At 34.1% G+C, this 13,195-nt stretch overlaps 1 protein-coding gene across 2 annotated transcripts in view; it reads left to right on the forward strand.

The window, feature by feature from the left end:
- The window catches only part of Edil3 (EGF like repeats and discoidin domains 3), a 417,822-nt gene that overhangs the window by 16,119 nt on the left and 388,508 nt on the right, over positions 1-13,195 (forward strand). The gene's annotated exons all lie outside the window — the stretch shown is intronic.

Consider the following 13,195-nt stretch of genomic DNA (forward strand, 5'->3'; position numbering starts at 1 on the left):
GTTCTGTCAGGTGGAGGAGCTGAAGGTAGACTTTTGATCTGTTCATTGACCCAGTGCCCTGACAATCCCTCAAATTCCATTAGTAATAAATTTTCTCATCGATAGTTAGCTTCCTCTCTTCTATCCACCAGGCATTCACACCTGCTGAACACAAAAGAGGGAGGAGAGAACTTGGCAGCTGTGTTTGTCCTGGAGCTGAGAGCTTGGAAATAGCTCTGCTTAGAGTTGTTTGTGCAATGACAGTCTGTATGTCACTGCAAACGGCTGTTTATTTGCCCATTAGACAGGCCTACATCTACCTTCCTTAAATGTCTATCTGGCTTTAAAACAATGTATGTGCTTGGGACTCCAGCAATTGTGTGACTTCACACCTAGTCTCAAATTTAAAAAGACATTTCTGTCTTGAAATTAAGGGGAAAGGGTTGCATAGAGCAAAAGAGTAGGGAGAAGATGTGGAAGTGGTGACAGAGATCACGATGTATTACACACATTAACTGCTTTGTGAAATTGTACAAAACTCAATATGTAACCTAAAGTTAAGTAAGGTAAGAGGTGGGTTGGGAGGGGTGTGTGTGTGTGTGTGTGTGTGTGTGTGTGTGTGTGTGTGTGTGTGTGTGTGTGTGTGTGTGTGTGTGTGTTTGTAGAACTTATCCCAGTAGAATGGCACAAAGATTTTACTTTAGTCTTAGTTTACACATGAACCAATGAGATTTGCTATTAAACAAATCAAACGAAAACTGAGTTGTCCATCTTTTCTGTTACTACTAGTTTTATGAGTAGACAGAAAAGTACAGAAGAAAGCTATATAGATAGGTAAATATATTTCTTAGCTATTTATTGCTGACATGTTTAGCATATTAGAATCATTTAATATGTAAATACACTGCCATGAACATTTTAACAAAGAAATTTGCTAAAATTGTAAGACATTCTAAATAAATTATGCTATTTTGTAAGATAATTAAATATATGCTTGGTTTATTGGAAAGGAATTCTATTTTTCTTGCTTGAGAGACCATTATTAGCAATAAATTTTTACTTACTTCCTCCTGCAGTGATTTGGATATGTTGCATATAATTAGAGTGAACATTGAAAACTTTGTTTTCCCCATAGCACTCTATGGTAAGACTTCCCTGGTCTAGATACCAAGTTCTCCTTTGATATTTTCTTTTCCTTTTCAGTGTTTGCTAAGGTCCTTGATTCCAGAGGTTATAACCTACGCAAGTGATAGCATCATTTATTCCCTCTTTAGTTAATCTAGGAAATGATTAATAGAGGACATTCATTTTATCAACTCAATTTGTGTTGGACTGGGGGGCAAGGAGGCCATAACTTTATTTCCAGGCTTAAAATTCCTTAGCCTTCAGTTTATCAGTCTTTGACACAGAGGCTAGATGAGTTCTGATTGAATTCATTAAACTCAGGGATAGCTGTACAAATAGTTGTTTCTAAATTTTCGCTCTTTTTTCTGTGAAGTTCAAATTATTGGAAATGACATATACTCTGAACTACTCAGTTAAACTCAGAAATCCTATTCTTTAATCCCATTAATTTCTTAATTCTCTTCTATTAGTATTCTTGTTGCCTCCTAACTTTTCTATTCCTTGTATTTAATTTTGTCCCACTTTTAGAATTTTTCCTAAAATTTTTAATCTGATGAAAAGTCATGAGTCCTATTATCACTTCAAGCATGAATGCTATATTTCAGCCTTTAAGTAGACATATGCTTTGGTCACTGCAATGAGACTATATAACTCCAAGACATAAACTCCCAGGGATACAAAACTCAGAAAACCAGGATATCAGAGTTCCATAATGGCAATTCTAATCACTACCTAAAAACAGACATAGTAATTGTAGTGAATTCATTCATTCTTACTGATCATAAAATCAGAAGATAGTTATTTAATTGAGAGAATTAAATGTTTAACAGCTGATATTCAGCTATCTCAGAATCTCTGTTCTTTTTCCTGTTCTTTTGTTCATGTTTGTTTATATGATGCCAAGATGTGTTTGAAGTGCTGAATGAATTATTTATCTCTGCTTGCTCATCCACCCAAACTATTTTGCTCCACACATTCTTTCTTTAGCTATGTTAATACATTCCTTTAGTTTCAAACCAGTTCTGAACTGTGAAGAAATCAATCTTTGCTGTAAAGATATTATAAACTTGCCATCAGGTGAAATTTTTAGTTTTCATATTTCCATTTTCTCAATGGATTTCATGTTGGGACCTCACCATATATAAGCCATATATACACAGTGGGACATGAATTTGTTAGTTGATAAACACAATGGCATATTTTAGAAATACAGTTGTATTTGGCATTTAGTGATTATCAATGTAGTGCAAAAATGATTCATCTAATTAAACATTTATCTTAACAAATTTAGGGCAAACATTAGATATTAGAAGGAAATTCTTCCTATGTTGAGCATATAACACTTGTATGTATTACAATGATCTTATGAAAACAGGTACACATAATGTTGCAATCAATCAGCTGGTTAAATTTGTTAAAAAACTCCTCTTATTTTTAAATCTTTTCAAATTAAAACCAGAAATGTCTCAAATTTTATGTATTTGGTAAATCCAGCAATAACATTAAATTGTAGTTTTTAATTAAAGCAAATGTTGACATTTTTCCAAGAAAGCTCATTATTTTTTCAAACTATTTCACAACTGTTTAAAATATATTTTACACCTTTAAAAACCTGCATTTGTATCCATAGGAGGAAAATGAGTATCAAGTATTTCATGTCATATTTACTTTATCACAAAATAATTTTCTAAGCTTCATATTTATCTAAGTCATTATATATAATCGATGGTGAGAGATATTTTAATCAATACAGTAACCATAAATAATATAAAATGACCAAAATAGTCACCTTTCAAGTTATTCAACATTTTACAGCACAGTATCAGAAAATAATTACAAAAGAAAATGTCTGGCTCTTTCTGGGTCACTTCTGTATACCTGAAAAACAGCACTTTGGTCTTTGGTCTACATATTTCCAGGTATATATATATATATATATATATATATATATATATATATATATATATATATATATATATATATATATATATATATACATGTGTGTGTGTGTGTGTGTATTTATTTATTTATTTTGGGGGGGTCTGATTGTGGGGCCTGAACTTTGGGCCTGGACGCTGTCCCTCAGCTCTTCAGCTCCAGGTTAGCACTCTACCACTTGAGCCACAGCACCACTTGTGGCTTTTTTTTCTTTTTCTTATGTGGTGCTGAGGAATCGAACCTAGGGCCTCATGCATGCAAAGCAAGTGCTCTACCACTGAGCTACCTTCCCAGCCCTCCAGGTATATATTTTCTAGTGTAGTTATTTATTTTTCATTTTAGAACTTTTTTATTGTAAAAATACTGTTCAGAGGGGTTACAGTTACATGAGCAAGGTAATGAGTACATTTCCTATCAAGCATTGTTACCTCCTCCTTTGTTTTTCCCCTAACATCCCTTCCCTCCCACCTCCAAAACTACCCTACCCTTCCTGCCTAAATTGTAAAGTTCTTTTTTCAACATAGAGTCTTGCACATCTCATTGTTACAATGGGTCAACCTGTATCCCTATTTAAACATTTTGTTTTTTCCCTTCCCTTCAACAAATTAGAGAAGTATATATACAAGATGCAGGCCACCAGCATCAAATACAGTGAAAACAGGGCCGAGGAACATACAAAAAAAATTACATGGTACATTATAAATATGTTGGGAACAATAGCAAGAAAGAAAAACAACACTTGTGTCCCTATTTTGGGGTTCATTCCGCTTAATATCATCTTATCTGGTCATATGTACATAGCTTTTGAACTGTTCTGTTTGTCCCAGACATATACTAGTTATTGCAAACAAGGGAAGCCATGGGACCTATGTTTCTTTGGGCCTGACTTACTTCACTTAATAATTTTTTTCCCAAGTCTTTCCATTTCCTAACAAATGGGGTGATGTCATTCTTTCTGATGGAGGCATAGAATGTGATATATAATATATATATCATACATATATATCACATTTTCTTGATCCATTCATCTGCTGAGGGGCATCTGCATTGGCTCTATATCTTAGCTATGGTAAATAATGCTTTGATAAACATAGTTGTTCTGGTAGCTTTAGTGTAGTCTTGTTTGTGATCATTTGGATAAATGCCCAAAAGTGGGATTGCTAGGTCATAGGGGAGCTCTATGTGGAGTCTTTTGAGGAACCTCCATACTGCTTTCCAAAGTGATTGAACAAGTTTACATTCCCACCAACACTGCAGTAGGGTTCCCACTTGGCCACATCCCCTCCAGCATTTGTTGTCATTAGAGTTCTTGATTATAGCCATTCTAACTGGGGTGAAGTGGAATGTCAATATTGTTTATATGGTATTGGAACACTACCCATATTTGGACATTGAAGCTTATATATTGTTAGGAAAATGACCTCTTTGAGGCAAAAAGACAGGAGAAGTTGGATCAATCATTAGAGGCCATGTATATTTCTAAAACACAGTGTTCACGTTCAGTGTGTTCACTGAAACTTTCCTCTAAACCATAAATAACTTTATGAAGTTCCATGGTATACTATAGGTAATAATTGCTTGTGCAGAATATTCTTTGGCTTTGTGGAGGATTCATGTAATTAATGTAAATTTTCTGTGTGAATCTGTTTCTTGAGGGTATGAGCACTAATTCAGCAGCTCTTTAAAAAAAGATACTCTGTCATATTTCCTAGTAAGTCACAAAAATCAAATTCTGAATCATTAATACAGTAATGAACATTAAATAATATGTTATATCAGTATAAGATTTTAAGGGAGAGATAAAAAAAATTTATTGATTGCAACAGAAACAAAAATGGTTTCCCTAAAACATCCAAAGCCCAATCCTATACAAACAGGACATTGGATATAAAATTAATAATCTTGATATGGGGGTATTTCTAGATTATCTGCTGGGTATAATACTATTAAAAATGCTTATAATAACTGGGCTCTGATGGCTTTTCCTGCAGTCCTAACTATTTAGGGGGCTGAGTTGAGAGGATCACACTTCAAAGCCAGCTGCTGTGGCTTGAAAATCCTTGAGACTTTTATCTCCAATAAACAAGCTGAAAAGCTGAATGTGGAGCTGTGGTTCAAGCCTTGGAGTTCTGGCCTTGACTAAAAGAACCTCAGGGACAGCACTCAGATCCTGAATTCAAGCCCCACCCATCCCCACCCTCCCTGTACACAAATGCTTATAAGTGACAGATGGAGATAGAGGATAAAGAAGGAGATGCTATGATGGAAGCAATCACAGTAAGCATTGTGTAAAAGATTGGACTTTACAGATGGAGTAGAGAGAAGAGGTCAAGAAAGCCAGACAAGTCTTTAGCAGCTGGGGAAGGCAAAAAATAGATTCTTCCTTAAACAATGGAAAAAATAGAGTCTTGTGCCCATCTTGATTTTTGTTCAGTGATGGTTACTTGTATGGGCTACAGAATTGTGAGAAAAATTTTGGTCGTTTTAAAATATTACATCTATGCATAATTTACTACACCAGCAGTAAGGCAAACTAAGCCATCGATTGATGGAAGGATATAGACTCACATAAAAAAATCTTCATTTTTTTTTACACTGCAATTTTCTTCTAGTATTTAAAGTTATGAAATGAGGAACTTTACATCATATTATGTGATTGGTTATGGCATTCTAAATATTTATATTGTGATATCATCTGAACAATGCACTTCAACAAGTGTTTACCAATTTATTGAAAAGACAAAGTAGAGATAGTAAACTAAGGTATAATATAACCCTAGAATTAGCACATTTCTCTTGGTTTTAATGTGAATATGTACTTCCCATCACTTTTATAATTTAGTTAAAAATGAACCTTTGAAGGTGAATGTGTAATTCCATAATACTTAAACAGTGTTATGTTTAAGATTGCTAGAGATAAATGGACCATCTGCTCTCATTTGTAAGCATGCATTTTTTTCTTAGAGATCTTTATATGCATAATATTCATTTTAACAGAATTTGATAGGTGATTTTTAATTAGGTGTTTAAAAAATATGAGGCAATGATGAACCAAGATGTGGGAATGAGATGAAATTTCTTGTAAGAAGATGCAAGTTGTTATGATGTAAAAATTATATGATATAAAATGCATAACTATATTACATATATCTTGACTGTATCCCACACTGGTTTGGAGAATAACAACCCATGAAAGCTAATTGATTATTTGAAGTGGATTTATTTTTTAAATGCCTTTGCATATGATAATAATTTAACTGTCATCAGCTTGCAAGTTTTTTCGAACTTGGTTAAATGTATGTAGCCATTTGAATTATCCCGCTCATCTGCTAAGATTATCCTAGAGTATATTTCTTCTCTAATTTTCTCCTAGAGTTTTCCTTCCAGACCTACCTCCCCTAGAAATTGTAGAGTTCATTTTCAGCATAGTGTCTAGTGAGTATCACTGATAAGATGACCTTTTCTTTCACCATTTCTGTGCTTCTCCTTACACTCCCCAAATCAGAAAAACTTACATAAAAAACAAAAGGTACAGAAATAAAAAAATAGTAAATGGAAAAACAGACAAAAGAAAAAAAAAGAACATAACAATTAAAATAAAAGAAGCCTCTGGTTTTAGTTTCTTGGAGTTCTATAAGAATCATTTTATATGCACATAGTTAATGAGCGATGGTGATGTTCTCCTAAGAAAATCCACTTTTGGTCTCAATGAGTGAATGCTTAGTCTTGTTTAACTTATAATGTCCAAGTGTAATTTTTTTGTCTTTAACTATCCATTGGGTTTACTTGTAGATTTGTAGGCACATTCTAATAACTACAAATGAGAAAAACCATACACCATATGTTTCTTTGAGTCTAGCTTACTTTACTTAATATAATTTTTCCACATCTTTCCATTTCCTTACAGATGGGACAATATAATTTTTTTTAAATTTTATTTTATTTTATTTGAGAACATACTGTACAGAGGGGCTACAATTACATGGGCAGGATAATGCATACATTTCTTACCAAGCATTGCAGCCTCCTCCTTTGTTTACCCTTCACCTCCCTTCCCAGCCTCCCCCCTCCCCCCACCCAATTATACCCCCCTACCCCCCCACACCGACATTGTAAAGCTGGTTTTGACATGACATTTTGTACTTCTCATTGTTGCAACAGGTCCACCTGAATCCTTAAACGACTTGTTTGTCCCCATCTCCTCCACATGTTATACTGACATCAAATATAGTGAAAGCTGGGGGAGAGACATACAAAGCAACAAAGAAATAATCTTATAAATGCATTAGAAACACATGCATGAAAGAAACGAAAACATTAAAATACATATTTAAGGGTTCATATTCCTAACATCACATTATCTGACCTTTTCCGCTTGACTCATACCTATACTAGATATTGCAAATAAGGGAAACCATGGGACCTATGCTTCTTTGGGCCTGGATTACTTCACTTAATATAATTTTTTCCAAGCCTTTCCATTTCCTAACAAATGGGGAAATGTCATTCTTTCTGATGGAGGCATAGAATTCCATTGTGTATATATACCACATTTTCTTGATCCATTCATCTACTGAGGGGCATCTGGGTTGGTTCCATATCTTAGCTATGGTAAATAATGCTGCAATAAACATAGTTGTGCTGGTAGCTTTAGTGTGGTCTTGTTTGTAAATATTTGGGTAAATGCCCAAAAGTGGGATTGCTGGATCATAGGGGAGATCTATGTGAAGTCTTTTGAGGAACCTCCATACTGCTTTCCAAAGTGGTTGAACAAGTTTACATTCCCACCAACAATGAAGTAAGGTTTCTTTCTGTCCACATCCCCTCCAGCATCTGTTGTTATTAGAGTTCTTGATTTTTGCTGTTCTAACTGGAGTGAGGTGATATCACAATGTTGTTTTGATTTGCATTTCTTTTATGGCTAGGGATGTTGAACATTTCTTCATGTGTCTATTGGCCATCCTTCTTTCTTCTTCAGAGAAGCTTCTCTTTAAGTCTTTCGCCCACTTATTTATTGGGCAGTTGTTTCTTTGAGGCTTTGTTGTTGGGTGGTTTAATTTTTTGAGTTCCAAGTATATTTTAGATATGAGACCCTTGTCCGTTGTATGGCTAGTAAAGATCTTCTCCCAATCGGTGGGCTTTCTATTGATCTTGCTAGCTATGTCATTTGCCCTGCAGAAGCTCTGCAACCGTATGCAATCCCATTTGTCCAACCTTTCTTTGATTTGTTGTGCTTCCGGGTCTCTATTCAGAAAATTTCGGCCTGAGCCAAGGAGACCTAAGGTTTCTCCTATTCCATCCTGTAATGTTTTCAGAGTGTCTGCTTTGAGTTCAAGGTCTTTGATCCATTTGGAGTTGATTCTGGTGCAGGGTGATATATAAGGATCTAGCTTTAGTTTTCTACATGTAGTTAACCAATTTTGCCAGCACCATTTACTGAAGAGGCTGTCTTTCTTCCATTCTATTGTTTTAGCTTCTTTATCGAAGATTAGATGGCTATAGGTCTGTAGGTTCATTTCTGGGTTTTCAATTCTATTCCATTGGTCCTGAGGTCTGTTCTTATGCCAATACCAAGCTGTTTTGATTACTATGGCTTTATAGTAGAGTTTGAAATTTGGTATTGATATTCCTCCAGCAGTGTTCTTTCCGTTGAGGAGCGTTTTTGCTATTCGGGGTCTTTTATTGTTCCATATGAATTTTTGGATTGCCTCTTCTATTTCCTTGAAGAATGAGGGTGGAATTTTGATAGGTATCGCATTGAATTTGTAGATAGCCTTGGGAAGTATTGCCATTTTCACGATGTTAATCTTGCCAATCCAGGAGCATGGGAGGTTTTGCCATTTTTTAAGTTCTGTGTTGATTTCCTTTTTCAAGATTTTAAAGTTTTCATCATAGAGGTCCTTCACTTCTTTGGTTAAGTTAATTCCTAGGTATTTTATTTTTTGTGGGGCTATTACAAATGGAGTTGCTTTCCTAATTTCAGCCACACTTTTCTCATTGTTGGCATATAGAAAAGCCATTGATTTTTGGGGGTTAATTTTATAACCTGCTACTTTGCCAAAGTTTTGAATCAGCTTGAGTAATTTGTGAGTGGAGTCTATGGGATTCTTTAAATACAAGATCATGTCATCTGCAAAGAGGGAGAGTTTTATTTCTTCTTTCCCTATTTGGATCCCCTTTATGTCTGCATCTTGTCTTATTGCTGTAGCTAGGCATTCTAATACTAATTTTTTTCTGATGAGAATATAGAATTCCATTGAATACACACACACACACACACACACACACACACACACACACACACACACACACACACACACACACACACACACACACACACACCACATTTTCTTGATCCTTGCAACCACTGAGGGGCATCTGGGCTGATTCCATATCTTGGCTATGATAAAGAATGCTGCAATGAAAATGGTTGTGATGGTAGCTTTCATGTGGTCTCGTTTGTGGTCTACTGGATATATGCCCAAGAGTATAATTGCTGAATCATAGGGAAGCTCTATGTTTAGTCTTTTGAAGAACCTCCATACTATATTCCAGATTGATTAAACAAGTTTACATTCCAACCAACAATGCAGTAACATTCCTATTGACCACATTCCCACCAGCATGTGTTATTGTTAGTTTTCTTGATAATGACATTCTAACTGAGATGAAGTGGAATCTCAATGTTGATTTGCATTTCTTTTATGACCAAAGATATTGAACATATTTTATTGCATCTATTGGCCATTGTTCTTCTTGTGAGAAGTCTCTAATATTTTAGCTTAATTATTAATTGGATTGCATTTTCTTTGAGGATTTATTTTTTGGGGGAGGTTAATTTTTGAGTTCAGAGAATATTTCAGATATGAAGCCCTTGTTTGAGGCAAAGCTAGTAAAAATCATCTCCCATTTTGCAAACTTTTTATTTAACTTGCTAGCTACGTCCTTCGCCATTAATTTTGATGCAATCCCATTTATGCAGTCAACTTTGATTTGTTGTGAGTCTGTATCTTTACTTGGGAAGTTTAAACCCATGCCTATGTGCCCTAATGTTTTCCCTATTCCTTCTGGTAATGTTTTCATGGTATCTGCCTTACATTGAGGTCCATTTGGAATGATTCTGGTGCAGGGTGATATATAAGGATCTAGGGTCAGTTTTTTTTTTTAACATGTATAGCCAGTTCTACCAGCACCATTTGTTGAAGATGCTGTCTTTCTTCCATCCTGTTTTTTTGGCTTCCTTATCAAAGACTAGGTGTCTACAGGTCTATGGGTTTATTTCTGGGTCTTTGATTCTATTCCATTGGTCTTGAGGCCTGTTCCAGTGCCAATACCAAGTCATTTTTATTACTGTGGCTTTGTAATACAGTTTGAAATTTGGTGTTGATCTTCCTCCAGTACTGTTTTTCCTTCTAAGGACTGTTTTTTCTATTTGTGGTCTTCTGTTATTCCAATAGATTTTTGGATTTCTTCCTCTATATCATTGATGAATATTGTTGGGATATTCATGGGTATTGCATTGAATTTGTAGATGGCTTTGGGCAGTATCTCCATTTTCATAAGGCTAATCATTCCAATCCATGAGCATGGAAGATTTTCCCATTTACTTAAATGTTCTCCAATATTAGAACATTAAATGTAGTTATATGTATATACTTGTCCTAAGTGGCAAAACCATTCTAGCTATTCACTTACCTCAATAGGGTATCCATCTATAGTAATCAAAGAACACTCAAACTTGTCAGTAATAAATAAGTAGAAATTAAAATTATATGATGTAGCCTTTGGCTTTTGTTGCTAAAGCAAAAAGTAGTTTGATAATATCCAATGTTATTGTGGGCACAGGTTTCTGGAGTGAGTATAAATTTGGTCTCATCTTTTAGGAGAATTGACAGTAGACATAAGTTTTAAGGTCTTTAATATAGTAACTAATATTAGACATAACTTTGACAAGTAAATAATTGTGAGTCATGTATTTTGTCAGAGAAACATACCAAATTTAATTATGGTGGTATGTACATATCCAAATTTTGGAGTAAGATGTCCTGGTTTAGAAAATGGGATCTTTTTTTTATTGTGGGATCTTTTATTTACTATGTGGCATCTAGCTACTTAGCCTTTCTGTGCCTCAGTTTCCTTCTTTGTAGAAAGAAAGAAATAGCAACATGTACTTCATAAAGATGTTACATAAATTAAATAAATTAATATTGCTAAATTTTGAACAGTACTTGGACCATCTTAAATTATTTAATATAAGTTAATCAAAAGTATTTGTTTTATGTATATATAAAATGTATTCCATGTAATATAAAATCAACATTTTTATGTTAAATATGGTAGATAAATGCTAGGAAATGATATTAGTTCACTAAAAATATACAATCTTTATTTATTCACATGGAACAGTGCATACAAGCAGAACAGGGGTCATGTATCAATACAGTGTAGAGTACTAGTTTATTTCTTGTGCATACCTAGAAATATGAGTAGAAATATCCCATTTGGGAATGTAATTTTTGTAATAATTTACTCATGTTTTTCACAATAATTATATTTGTCACAAAAATGTATCAATTGTATGTCACAAAACATTTCTTTCTTCAATAATAAATTGTACACTTTTGGAATCAGTAGATGGTTAAATGTATCACTGCTTTTAGTTAGCTTTTGAGTTAGAAGGCTAGCTGACTGACACTTAGTGGATCAAATAATTACAATCATCCCCCACTTGTAGCTATAAGAAGGCAAAGCAAGCTGGGGCATGTTGTACAGGGCCAGAGAACACAGGTGGACAGGCTGTCACTAATTAGACTTCTTTGGACTGAGTTTTGTACAATACAAAGCTGCAGAAATAAGTAGTACCCTGTGCCTGGAGAACCGTACTTCCTAAAACAAGATATTATTCTTTACAAATAATAGTAGTAAGACACATTTCAAGATTAAGGATTGAAATAAAAAGAAACATTAATCAGCTCTTTAAAAGGCTACTCTATTACCTAATCCAGAGGAGATAAACGGGGGTTATAAGTCAGTTGACATGTTCAGTTGTAATTATCCAAAATTAAAACTATAATCTTGTACAATGACATTCTCTATTTAGAAAACATCTATGTGCTAAAGTAACAGTTGAAAGGCATGTTTTTATTTCCATAATCTAATAGGTAATGGAAAATGGAATAATATTTCTATTTAATGAAACATGAAGAATATTTCAAGTGTGGGATTGCTAAGCAAACACTGCAAATATAGATTACTAATAAAGAGTTGAAGTGGAAGTTTGAATACTCTAAAACATTGTAGTTCTTGTTATTTAATAGGTGCCAAATATTTTTATGGTTTTGGTGAATTTCCTGGATACCATGAGCAGGGGGAGGGAGAAAGAAAAAAATGAAGACAGTGGAAAGTCATTAATATATTTAACATTTTTACTTTTAATCCAAACAGACAATCATCACAAAGTTAAGATAATTTTATATTTGGATAAATTTTTGGTTGTTTAAAATAATTTTGTTTTGTTTTAATGAAGAGGAACACACATAAAAATAAATACATTAAAAAAGAAATGTTAAGTGAGACATTTGTTTTGGTAAAAGCAAAAAGAGAATCATGAAAATACTTTTAATAAGAAAGACTAGAATAATAAGTCTTCTTGTTATAGATATTGCAGCATACACATTCTTAGTGCTTACTTGTCTCCCTTGAGCACTGCATTTGGGATACTTAGGTTATATCCAGGCTCACTTTATTTCTATACTTAAAATCTTGTTCTGGAACAGATATAATTAATGATGGGCAATCAGCACCCTGTGGTATGGCCATCATGAGATGATTGCAAGGGTTTAATGGTTAAGTGTTCCAGTTTTCAATCTCATGGTGATATAATTCTATGAGATATTATTTAGATACCCACAGTTTTCTCCCCAGTAACATTACATCTCTCCAGCCACTTTTCTTCCCACTGATGACTTTTCTCCGTACTGTGACTGCTTTGGGTATTTGACTTTGAACCTACTTTATCTCTGTTCCATCTCTGGAGAACATTCATGGGAAGATAGAAGAGTAACAGGACATAAGGAGAGTGTATCATTTATTTGAAATAATAGTCCTTATTTCTTTTTTTTTTAGAAACATGAACAAAAATATCTGAATACAT

The sequence above is a fragment of the Dipodomys merriami genome, unplaced genomic scaffold, assembly GCF_024711535.1.
Source record: "Dipodomys merriami isolate MVZ:Mamm:240054 unplaced genomic scaffold, mDipMer1.0.p SCAF_20, whole genome shotgun sequence".
Classification (NCBI taxonomy): domain Eukaryota; kingdom Metazoa; phylum Chordata; class Mammalia; order Rodentia; family Heteromyidae; genus Dipodomys; species Dipodomys merriami.